Source organism: Oncorhynchus nerka, linkage group LG7, assembly GCF_034236695.1.
Source record: "Oncorhynchus nerka isolate Pitt River linkage group LG7, Oner_Uvic_2.0, whole genome shotgun sequence".
In the NCBI taxonomy this organism is placed as follows: Eukaryota; Metazoa; Chordata; class Actinopteri; order Salmoniformes; family Salmonidae; genus Oncorhynchus; species Oncorhynchus nerka.
Window position 1 is genome coordinate 21,693,882 of NC_088402.1, and position 13,519 is coordinate 21,707,400.

The 13,519-nt window shown below is 42.6% G+C and overlaps 1 protein-coding gene across 3 annotated transcripts in view; it reads right to left on the bottom strand.

The window, feature by feature from the left end:
- The window catches only part of LOC115131252 (engulfment and cell motility protein 1-like), a 231,846-nt gene that overhangs the window by 170,149 nt on the left and 48,178 nt on the right, over positions 1-13,519 (bottom strand). For 2 of the 3 annotated variants that reach the window (XM_065020323.1, XM_065020321.1), the window contains exon 1: positions 7,221-7,482. The exons of the other annotated variant lie outside the window; for it this stretch is intronic. The gene's annotated coding sequence lies outside the window, so the exon portion shown is untranslated. Of the gene's footprint in view, positions 1-7,220; positions 7,483-13,519 lie in introns of those variants that run through there. 3 annotated transcript variants of the gene reach the window in all.

Genomic DNA, 13,519 nt, shown 5'->3' on the forward strand with positions numbered 1-13,519 from the left:
CAAAACTATGAAATAACACATATGGAATCATGTAGTAAACAAATCCAATATATTTGAGATGTGAGATTTTTCAAGGTTTCCACCCTTTTCCTTGATGACAGCTTTGCACACTCTTGGCATTATCTCAACCAGCTTCATGAGGTAGTCACCTGAAATGCTTTTCAATTAACAGGTGTGCCTTGTTAAAAGTTAATTTGTGGAATTTCTTTCCTTCTTAATGCATTTCAGCCAATCAGTTATGTTGTGACATGGTAGGGGTGGTATACAGAAGATATCCCTATTTGGTAAAAGACCAAGTCCATATTATAGCAAGAAATGCTCAAATAAGCAAAAAGAGAAACTACAGTCCATCTTTACGTTAAGACATGAAGGTCAGTCAATACTGAAAATTTCAATAACGTTGAAAGTGTCTTCAAGTGCAGTTGCAAAAACCATCAAGTGCCATGATGAAACTGGCTCTCATAAGGAACGCCACAGGAAAGGAAGACACAGGAAAGGAAGAAAAATAGTTACTTCTGCTACAGAGGACAAGTCCATTAGAGTTACCAGCCTCAGAAATTGCAGCCCAAATAAACGCTTCAGTGTTCAAGTAACATCAACTCTTCAGAAGAGGCTGTGTGAATCAGGCCTTCCTGGTCAAATTGCTGCAAAGAAACAACTACTAAAGGACACCAATAAGAAGAAGAGATCCTTAGACCAGTGGAAATCTGCCCTTTGGTCTGATGAGTCCAAATCTGAGATTTGTATTATCTCCGCATGTGTGGTTCCCACCGTGAAGCATGGAGGAGGAGGTGTGATGGTGTATGGGGTGCTTTGCTGGTGACACTGTCTGTGATTTATTTAGAATTCAAGGCACACTTAACCAGCATGGCTACAACAGCATTCTGCAGCAATACGCCATCCCATCTGGTTTGCGCTTAGTGGGACTATCATTTGTATTTTCAACAGGACAAAGTCTATTTGGGGTCTATTTGAACAAGAAGGAGAGTGATGGAGTGCTGCATCAGATGACCTGGCCTCCACAATCCCCCAACCTCAAACCAATTGAGATGGTCAGGGATGAGTTGGATGGCAGAGCGAAGGAAAAGCAGCCAACAACTCCTTCAAGACTGTTGGAAAAGCATCCCCGGTGAAGCTGGTTGAGAGAATGCTACGAGTGTGCAAAGCTGTAATCAAGGCAAAGGGTGGCTACTTTGAAGAATCTCAAATATATTTTGTTTAACACTTTTTTGGTTACTAAATGATTCCATATGTGTTATTCCATAGTTTTGATTCTACAATGTCCAAAATAAATGGTAAATGTAAATGGTAAGGCTCACAGCACGGAGGAGTGAAGGACACGACACCAAAAATACATGAGAACAAGTGGACAAATGCTTATAAAAATATATATATTAATAATAAGAAGAAAAACTTGATTCATGGGAGGCATTTGAAATCTCTCGCAAAAACATACATTCCAATTAATCAAATTAATTCGATATAATCACCCAGCCCTACTTTCAGTGTCCCCTTTCAGACACCCTGGGAGAGTGTCACACACAAACACACCCAAAACACACCCGGCCCCAGGGGTGAACTGGGACAAGAATTTGGCCCTGGTATTTTATCCACACCAGCCCACATCGCTGCACCCCCAACATCCTCCCACCCCCCGGCTGGCCGGCCACCATCCATGCATGCGCACTACATCTCTGACTTAGACACAAGCAGCAGCACAACATTGACAGTACAGCATTTCTCAACCATTTCTGTACCAGTGACTGATGAGACATGGTCCTCCTCTTTTTTTAACCAGTTCATGTTTAAAACGAATGCAATATGTAGAAACACCACTGGTACAGCTCACCCCTATAACTGTCTCAGTCTGGAGATACAGTTATTGGGGTGAGTTATACCTCCAGACAGAGACAGTTATAGTGGTGAGTTATACCTCCAGACAGAGACACAGTTCTAGTGGTGAGTTATACCTCCAGACAGAGACAGTTCTAGTGGTGAGTTATACCTCCAGACAGAGACAGTTCTAGTGGTGAGTTATACCTCCAGACAGAGACAGTTCTAGTGGTGAGTTATACCTCCAGACAGAGACAGTTCTAGTGGTGAGTTATACCTCCAGACAGAGACAGTTCTAGTGGTGAGTTATACCTCCAGACAGAGACACAGTTCTAGTGGTGAGTTATACCTCCAGACAGAGACAGTTCTAGTGGTGAGTTATACCTCCAGACAGAGACAGTTCTAGTGGTGAGTTATACCTCCAGACAGAGACACAGTTCTAGTGGTGAGTTATACCTCCAGACAGAGAGTTGTACCTCCAGACAGAGACACAGTTCTAGTGGTGAGTTATACCTCCAGACAGAGACACAGTTCTAGTGGTGAGTTATACCTCCAGACAGAGACACAGTTCTAGTGGTGAGTTATACCTCCAGACAGAGACACAGTTATTGGGATGAGTTGTACCTCCAGACAGAGACACAGTTATTGGGATGAGTTGTACCTCCAGACAGAGACACAGTTCTAGTGGTGAGTTATACCTCCAGACAGAGACAGTTATAGTGGTGAGTTATACCTCCAGACAGAGACACAGTTCTAGTGGTGAGTTATACCTCCAGACAGAGACACAGTTCTAGTGGTGAGTTATACCTCCAGACAGAGACACAGTTATTGGGATGAGTTGTACCTCCAGACAGAGACACAGTTATTGGGATGAGTTGTACCTCCAGACAGAGACAGCTATAGGGATGAGTTGTACCTCCAGACAGAGACACAGTTATAGTGGTGAGTTGTACCTCCAGACAGAGACAGTTATAGGGGTGAGTTGTACCTCCAGACAGAGACAGTTATAGGGGTGAGTTGTACCTCCAGACAGGGGTGTCCCTGTTATTATTATTGGGGTGAGCTGTGTCTCTGTCTGGAGGTACAACAGACAATATCAAATATCTTGGTTGTAAAATATTGGCTATTGAGCAGAATATTGAGAAATAACTATTATACCTACAGAAAGCTGAGGCCTTGCTGTTTTTTCCCCTAATTGGATTTTTAAATTGTATATGATCAGAAATGTTCTTCTTTTAAGCGCATGGGGGAAAGGAGAGTGGCTTGCTCATTACAGCAGCAGGCCCTAGTGATACAGATAGGGGCAGGGCACACACTTCATTAGAGGAATCATGGAGGATAATGTACTTTACTGTTTGACCAAATTATGGTTTTAGACACCCCCAAAATAGGACGTTTTGAGTGAGGTGACAACGTAGAATGTTCCCTTTCTACATTTATAGGCACCCACCCTTTTAGTTTTTTATGATCTATGATCTTGTCTGTCTAACTGATGACAGAGTCGGAACAGGTCTCTTTGCTGATGCCAGGTTTGAATTTGAATGAGAGTTTGCGTGACCTCAGCTCAGCCCATCAGAAAACCAGGCCAGCTGGCCTTGCCCATTGATCAGCTCATTGTAGATTAGTATAACAGAGAAATTGCAAAAATCTTTATAAAAATCTTAACAGGCCGATGTGTCGCTGGCTGGCCATTTTCTCCTTTTTCATTTTTTGTGGAAAAAATATATTTTTGTATGTCAATTTCAACCAGCCCAACCAACTAAAAACGGTCCAGCACATCTGGCATTTGCCAGAATTGCCAGATGGCCAATCCGCCCCTGCCGCCACAAGTCTAAAAAGCCTCCCCTACCCTCTGTGGAGGAGGATATTCATTCATTCATGTATGAATGTTTTAGCCTGTAACACACACACACACACACACACACACACACCTGTAGTTGGTATTCACACAGAAGCACCTACAGTTCCTATAGGAAAAAGCCTGGTAAGAGCTCATTGAAAATGAGATTGCTTCTCTTTGCCCACATCTATCCGAGTTCCCCCTGGGTGGTAGACACTGGTGGACAAAACAATGAAAGAAGAAGAGAAATAGGAAGAGTGGGGGGAACTGGAGGGAAAAGTGGCAGAACGGTAAGAAAAGGGAACAGCCATGTTGTGAGTGACATAGGCATCAAATTCAAAGTTGAACCTCACTAAAACCGTGTGGAGAAATGGTCAATTATAAGAAATTCCTCATTCAAAATTCTCTCTCACAGAGCATCTTAGTCACACCCAGCTTTCTAAAGATAGTCGGCACAGGCACACACACACACAATCCAACTATGCCATTAATGTTAGTGTGTTGTGACTACTCTGTCTCAGCAGGCTACTACAGTACTACTACTATTGAATGTCTCCGTCTCAGCAGGCTGCTATAGTAATACTAATACTAACTGTCTCGATCTCAGCAGGCTACTATAGTAATACTAACTGTCTTGATCTCAGCAGGCTACTATAGTAATACTAACGGTCTCGATCTCAGCAGGCTACTATAGTAATACTAACTGTCTCGATCTCAGCAGGCTACTATAGTAATACTAATACTAACTGTCTCCATCTAAGCAGGCTACTATAGTAATACTAATACTAACTGTCTCCATCTAAGCAGGCTACTATAGTAATACTAATACTAACAGTCTCCATCTAAGCAGGCTACTATAGCAATACTAATACTAACTGTCTCCATCTCAGCAGGCTACTATAGTAATACTAACTGTCTCCAGCTAAGCAGGCTACTATAGTAATACTAACTGTCTCCATCTCAGCAGGCTACTATAGTAATACTAATACTGTCTCCATCTAAGCAGGCTACTATAGTAATACTAATACTAACTGTCTCCATCTCAGCAGGCTACTATAGTAATACTAATACTAACTGTCTCCATCTCAGCAGGCTACTATAGTAATACTAACTGTCTCCATCTCAGCAGGCTACTATAGTAATACTAACTGTCTCCATCTAAGCAGGCTACTATAGTAATACTAATACTAACTGTCTCGGTCTCAGCAGGCTACTATAGTAATACTAATTGTCTCCATCTAAGCAGGCTACTATAGTAACACTAATACTAACTGTCTCGGTCTCAGCAGGCTACTATAGTAATAGTAATACTAACCGTCTCCATCTCAGCAGGCTACTATAGTAATACTAATACTAACTGTCTCCATCTCAGCAGACCGCTTTGTTTCACAAACATGCCCTTGTTTCTTGTGCAGCAAGCAGGATATCCTGTCAGAAGTTTGTGCCAGCGGGCTGACAACAACTCTCACAGCAATTAACAGCACTGGAGTCACTCCGCTGAAGTACACAACACGCCTGCTGAGGGGACAGCAATTCTCTAAACTCATGTTGCTAAAACACCAAATCCGCTTGTAGACTATACTCCTGGTAGTTATGTAGATGTGTAAGTGAGGGGAGTGATTCGGGATTAAGATCTAAAGGATAAGGCTGTACCTCGAAGCCAGATCCACTGCTGATTTCTATTCTACCCCTGTAATCAACGACTGATTTAGACCTGGGACACCAGGTGGGTGCAATTCATTATCACGTAAAAGAGGAAAAACAGCAGTACTGCGGACCTCAAGACTTAGATTTGAATATCCCTGCCAAGATTGTAATAAACAGTGGACCCAAATCAGTGAAACCAAAAGGGTTTGCCAAATCGGCACTTAAATTAAATCATTATTTACCCTTTATTTAACCAGGTAGACCAGTTGAGAACAAGTTCTCATTTACAACTGTAACCTGGCCTAGATAAAGCAAATCAGTTTGACACATACAACAACAGAGTTACACATGGAATAAACAGACATACAGTCAATAATACAGTAGAAAAAAAGTCTATATACACTGTGTGCAAATGAGGTAAGGCAATAAATAGGCCATGGTGGCGAGGTAATTACAATATACCAATTAAACACTGGAGTGAAAGAGTGTAACAAAGAGAGTCACTAACAAAGAGTCAGCAACAATCAAGAGACATTTTGTTGTCACCATCCTGAATAAAATGAAAGAATCACACAGAAAGCCTGCATCAAACCAAACAGAGGTGTGACCTAACTATAACAACCACGCCCATATCTAATGAGCAGCACAGCCAATTCTTTTATTTAAATGTTTTTCTTATACACAACAATATCTCAAAGACATTTCTTGACTTCCAACTGTGTGCTGTTTTACTCAGTTTGTTCACAATTAAAACCTTGGTGACGATTGGGAATAACAATCCAATAGCTCAGCAACCCTCTCCTCAAACCCCCTAAGACATTTCACATTTTAGTTTTACCCCTAAACCAGGGGTTGGAACCCGTTCAGGGAACAGAACATTAAACCAGAACGAAAATTATCTATACTGTTCCGGAGCCGATGCAAAGCCCTCACTGTCACTCAAAAATGTATTCCAGTGTCTGAATGCCTGACAGCTGAAAATCCTTGCCAGTGTGTGTGTGTGTGTGTGTGTAGGCTACATGCCCTACTTGTACCTTTTCTAAATGCTGACTTGAATGTCATTGAGAAAACAGAGAAGTGTCAAAAAAAAAAATTACGCAAACATCCTTTCTGAATTGAAAAGTAATCCTCAAAGTAATCTATTTTTTTCACAAGTATCTGTAATCTGATTACAATCGTTTTGCTGATTACAAAAAAATACTGTAACTGTAATCTTATGTGATCTCTTACATGTAACTGATTACATGTAATCCATTACTCCCCATGGTCAAGGGCTAGCTCTGGTCCAACGTTAAACCAACTCTTTGTAGTTCAAAGACTTCGCAGGTCAAATTCAGACAATGCATGTCAAAACAATAACATGCCCAGCACTCTCCTCATCTGCAACATTCCCCCCAGGGGGGGGTAACCCTGCAATAGCTGACCTGTCAGGGCTAACCAGACTATGCTTATTCACCATCTCATCTCTCTACCCTTATGTCTGAACCATAGATGAAGAATGAGTAGAACCTCTGACCATGGCAATTTGACTGTAGCTCCATTGGTAGAGCATGGCACTTGCAATGCTAGGAGAGTGGGTTTCAATTCCTGGGACCCCCCCTTAGTGTAACATGTATACACACATGACTAGTCGCTTTGGATAAAAGCTTTTGCTAAATGACATATTTTTTTGAAACTCATGGGTTAACTCAGAATGGCTGACCTGGTATTGTGATGTATAGTTATTCTAATTCTATGGTCTGAACCGGGTCTATGCCCAAAGGGTTAGAGGACACAGAGGGTGAGGAGGGCAAAGGAAAAGAGCCCTTAAATTAGGGCCACACCCTCCGGCCCAATGCACCCCTTTCCAGCCTGAGCAGTGAGTACAGTACAGAACAAGAAGAGAAGACCGAGGACTCACCCGGAAACCTTGACGACAACCAGCTAGTGAGTTCAACCTGCTGGTCCTGCCTCCAACACGTCTTCTTTCAAATCCACAACAACAAAACTAAACAAAAAATGAATTACACTAACACTAGCTAGCCACAAATACAAAAGAAATCCTTACGGGTCCAGCAGTCACAGAATCAAGGGTTTTAAACTAAACTTCACAGTGCCTTGCCTTGAGCACGGAAAAAGAGCAAAAGAAAGAATTAGAGAGAGGTTAACAGGAGGAAGTAGGCGTTTGTCTAGAGAAGAGGAAACCGGTCTGTAGCGACACAGACGGGTAAAAAAAGCGGCAAAATTCAAAGATGAGACAAACGAATCCGAGAAGTGGAAGGAGACTGAAGGCCTTGCTCACAGGAAGTTACCTCAACCTGAAAAACAATGTGTCACACTCACAGCTATACTTTACAACTACATGTACTGGGCCACATTCAGCATGGCACAACGGTGGGAAATGTTCAGATATAGACATATAGTATGTTGAACAAAGATGCCTCTGACCTGTGGAATAAGGTATCATCTATCTGCAACATTCCACAACGTTTCCCTACTGAACGTTACCCTGATGTGGTGTCAAGTCATAGGCCTGGATAAAACACAGAGCAAGACACCAAACCTTTTCAAGGAGAACTAGATAAATGAAAGAGTGACGTAAGGTATTCAAATCCCTTAACACATGGCCACTTTACCACAGAATGAATTCCTAACACAACAATGACCAAAATTCCATTCATGTCACTACAACATTCTTTACTTGTAGTGACATGATTGGAATGTGTCATTGTTGTGTTAGGAATTCATTCTGTGGTGCATCTTCTCCTGAAAAGCTCATTCACTGTAAATACCAGTTGTCTCAGTCCAAACCAATGCTGTGGTTTTAGCTGAGGAAACGATCATTATTGTTGGAAAGGAAAAGTCAGAGCTCTGAGCAGAGGGAGCCATGGCGATTACCCACCACCACAACGGTTGCGTCCCAAAAGGCACCCTATTCTCTATGCAGTGCGCAACTTTTGACAAGGGCCCAGTGCACTATATAGGGAATAGGCGGCCATTTGGGACGTGACCATTTGGGACGTATCCAAACTCTCTCTTCCACCTCTGCCTGCCCTCTTGCCTCACTGATGCAGTAGACTCTATGCACAACTGGTAGAATGAGCCAAACCCTGACAGGATCTTAACATTACAGCCTCAATGAACTAAGTGTTGGGTGCAGTGCATAAAATGTGGTGAGTAGTTGACTCGGAGAGAAAAATAAAATAGTTTTGAACAAATTAATTTCTTCAAAAATAAAGGAGAGTGAGCGAGAGCTATATTTTGTATTTTTTTTTCACTTTCACTTAACTAGTGAATGCAGCTAGCTAGTTTAGCCTACTGAAACACCCAGCTCAAATGAGAGGGATGCTATGTTGGATAACCATAGCCAGCTAGCTAACACTGAAACTCATCCAAGTCAAAGTAAGCTTTTGGTTTGAATAAATGTATTGCCCCAGGAGCCTGCAGGTGTAACTGCTAAACTGCTTGCTGACTGTACACTGTACTGCATGATTGTAGCGGGTTTACTACTGCATTAGTTGAAGTAGTTATGTTGACTATGATGTTAGCTAATATGGTGACAATGATGTAGGCTGTGTGTAACGGTCAATGGTTATGATAGTTTGGCTTGGATTTTTTTTTTTAGCTTGGTCACGGACAGCTGATGTGTTGTGCACTGAAGTCCACAAGTGAAAGGAAAAGGAGATAGAGTAGATCTGATAATTAATTATTCAATGAGAAAAGTGATCATGTTGTTTTCATGTGGCTGCTATGAAAGTGAACTGTGTTTGCGTGTGATCAGGGGTGTTCAAGGTTATTCATTCCGCCAATTCTGTTGAAAAACGTTTCTTAAACGGAAGCAAATTGAACAAAAAGGGGCTAAACATACCAGAATCTGTCCAATAGAAACTCATTTGAAACTATCGGATTAATGGTTGCAGCCTAGATCAGCCAAACGCAGGCAAGAGTCTGCAAAGGCGGTATTGTATGTGTCACCGTCTGTCATCTTGATTACTCAAATGTTTCTCTTGACCTGTGCATCTACGTTGTAAACTTTCATTCATAGGCTATGTTGTAGCAACCTCATGATGGGTATAAGGAGAATGTGAGTATCGCGTATGTAAACTCAGCAAAAAAAGGTCCTCTCACTGTCAACTGTGTATATTTTCAGCAAACTTAACATGTGTAAATATTTGTATGAATATAAGTTTAAACAACTGAGACATAAACTGAACAAGTTCCACAGACATGTGACAAACAGAAATGGAATAATGTGTCCCTGAACAAAGGGGGGGTCCAAATCAAAAGTAACAGTCAGTATCTGGTGTAGCCACCAGCTGCATTAAGTACTGCAGTGCATCTCCTCCTCATGGACTACACCAGATTTGCCTGTTCTTGCTGTGAGATGTTACCCCACTCCTCCACCAAGGCACCTGCAAGTTCCCTGACATTTCTGGGGGGAATGGCCCTTGCCCTCACCAATCCAACAGGTCCCAGGGGTGCTCAATGGGATTGAGATCCGGGATCGTCGCTGGCCATGGCAGAACACTGACATTCCTGTCTTGCAGGAAATCACGCACAGAACGAACAGTATGGCTGGTGGAATTGTCATGCTGGAGGGTCATGTCAGGATGAGCCTGCAGGAAGGGTACCACATGAGGGAGGAGGATGTCTTCACTGTAATGCACAGCGTTGAGATTGCATGCAATGACAACAAGCTCAGTCCGATGATGCTGTGACACACCGCCCCAGACCATGACGGACCCTCCACCTCCAAATCGATCCCGCTCCAGAGTACAGGCCTCGGTGTAACCGTTCCACAAGCCACCATTAATTGTTTATGGTTCATTGAACAAGCAAGGTAAACAGTGTTTAAACCCTTTACAATAAAGATCTGTGAAAATATTTGGATTTTGAAAGATTATCTTTGAGAGACAGGGTCCTGAAAAAGGGAAGTGTTTTTGTTGTTGCTGAGTTTAGTAGCCTAAACCTATCCATGTTACATTGAGCTGGGTGAATGGAATATGAATAGCAGTCATCCAATATGCTGTAATAGAAAGAAGGCCATGCTCCTACATTTTTTAAAATAAGTCAGCCTCCCTCATTTTAAACAGCACCAAACCCCACTGGTCTAGTGGGCCATAAGAGCTCAGCTTTTTCACATAATGTCTTTAAAAAAAAAAATTCACCACAATCTAATTTAACAGCATTTAACCCCACCACTCGCAGTTTGACATTTACAAATGTTATCATACAATTGTCCCAGACAGGCACAGATATCCCATCTATCAAATGTTGGTTCTCAGAACATTGTGGCAACATTATTTGTAAAAAAAAAAAATAATAATAATAATAATAATAATAATTTAAGATACAAAATATCCTTTAGTGAACGTCACGGGAATGTTCTGTGTCAGCTAGGATTGTACTGTACCTTATTGGGTCATTTGTCTGTCAGTAAGGCCTACATTCAGTGCAATCTATTGCGAGGGGGAAATCTTCTGCTATGTTAATTGCCAAGCCCCAGTGGTCGTGATCCACATACCGTGAGCTACAACAATTCCAGATACCCCAAAACCAGAGGAGCTACTATCATAACATATATTTTACCAGGCAAAAAAAGAAAAGTACACCACCACTACTTCACCGCTCCCCAAAGTAGTTCTCCACACGGCACAGACAAGCAGCTCTAAAAACACAGCCTGCTCTTTCCTCCTGGTCTTCCCTGCCCACCACAGAGCTAGCATAGCGCGCTAGCGAGGCGCTGTCTCCTTGGAGATGAGCGCATATGCTAAGGAAACCAATTAGCCTACAGCGATGTACTGCATTGTTCTCTCCTCAAACTCTCCCTAGAATGAGCCTTGGGGGCCTGGGGGAATGTGGGGACTTGTCCCCACTCAGAAGAGTCCTTGACAGGGAAGGGAAAGTCACACGGTTAGGTATTCCCTGTGGGAAGATGCTAAAAACAGGCACATTAACTTTACAGTGCTGCTAAAGTGGAAACAAGCCCACACACAAAACTGATCTAACTAAGTGCCAAGTAGCACACACAACTAGGGCTTTACTAGTTACTATGTTCTTTGTTATAACAATGCAATGGTAGCTATTAAAATAATGAGATGTGATATGATGCATCTCCCATGATGCATCTCCCACTTTCCCAGCCTACACATAAGCATCAGTTACCAATCGCAATGTTTTTATTATTCTGATATGCGTTAATGTTGGTCTAGTTATCTTCAACCCATAACGGGCCTCCTTATCCAACCTTTTATCCTCCATAATCCAACTGCTAAATCGGTGCACTTAGAGAGACTGCGTCCCAAACGGCACCCTATTCCCTACACAGTGGACCTGTTGAAAAGTAGTGCACTAAATATGAAATAGGGTGCCATTTGGGACATATTTGAGTCTGTTGTGTATTTATATTTATTAAGGATCCCCAAAAGTTCCTGTCAAGGCAGCAGCTACTCTTCCTGGGGTTTATTAAGGATCCCCAATAGTTCCTGTCAAGGCAGCAGCTACTCTTCCTGGGGTTTATTAAGGATCCCCAATAGTTCCTGTCAAGGCAGCAGCTACTCTTCCTGGGGTTTATTAAGGATCCCTCTTCCTGGGGTATCTGTACTTAACTATTTATATTTTTGACAACTTTTACTCCACTACATTCCTAAAGATATTAATGTACTTTTTACTCCATACATTTTCCCTGATATCCAAAAGTCCTCATTACATTTTGAATGCTCAGCAGGACAGGAAAATTGTCCAATTCACACACTTATCAAGACAACATCCCTGGTCATCCCTACTGCCCCTGATCTGGCGGACTCACTAAACACAAATTCTTTGTTTGTAAATTATGTCTGTATTGGAGTGTGCCCCTGGCTATCTGTAAAGAAAATAATGTCTTCTGGTTTGCTAATAAGGAATTGGAAATTATTTACACTTTTACCTTTGATACTTAAGTATATTTTAGCAATTACATTTACTTTTAATAGTTTTAGTACACTGTACAGTGCATTCATAAACTATTCAGACCCCTTAATTATGTTGCAGCTTCAGCAACACGGACAGTGCGATAAACACTGTGGTGGTCGTTGCAGCAGGGAGGAGAGAGAGACAACACTATAAACACTGTTGATGTTCTGTGGTGGTCGCTGCAGCAGGGAGGAGAGAGAGAAACACTATAAACACTGTTGATGTTCTATGGTGGTCGCTGCAGCAGGGAGGAGAGAGAGACAACACTATAAACACTGTTGATGTTCTGTGGTGGTCGCTGCAGCAGGGAGGAGAGAGAGAAACACTATAAACACTGTTGATGTTCTGTGGTGGTCGCTGCAGCACAGGATGTTCTGTGGTGGTCAATGCAGTAGGGGAGAGAGAGACAACACTATAAACACTGTTGATGTTCTGTGGTGGTCGCTGCAGCAGGGAGGAGAGAGAGAAACACTATAAACACTGTTGATGTTCTGTGGTGGTCGTTGCAGCAGGGAGGAGAGAGAGACAACACTATAAACACTGTTGATGTTCTGTGGTGGTCGCTGCAGCAGGGAGGAGAGAGAGAAACACTATAAACACTGTTGATGTTCTATGGTGGTCGCTGCAGCAGGGAGGAGAGAGAGAAACACTATAAACACTGTTGATGTTCTGTGGTGGTCGCTGCAGTAGGGAGGAGAGAGAAACAACACGATAAACACTGTTGATGTTCTGTGGTGGTCGCTGCAGCAGGGAGGAGAGAGAGAAACACTATAAACACTGTGGTGGTCGCTGCAGCAGGGAGGAGAGAGAGACAACACTATAAACACTGTTGATGTTCTGTGGTGGTCGCTGCAGCAGGGAGGAGAGAGAGAAACACTATAAACACTGTTGATGTTCTGTGGTGGTCGCTGCAGCAGGGAGGAGAGAGAGAAACACTATAAACACTGTTGATGTTCTGTGGTGGTCGCTGCAGCAGGGAGGAGAGAGAGAAACACTATAAACACTGTTGATGTTCTGTGGTGGTCGCTGCAGCAGGGAGGAGAGAGAGACAACACTGTAAACACTGTTGATGTTCTGTGGTGGTCGCTGCAGCAGGGAGGAGAGAGAGAAACACTATAAACACTGTTGATGTTCTATGGTGGTCGCTGCAGCAGGGAGAGAGAGAGACAACACTATAAACACTGTTGATGTTCTGTGGTGGTCGCTGCAGCAGGGAGGAGAGAGAGACAACACTGTAAACACTGTTGATGTTCTGTGGTGGTCAAT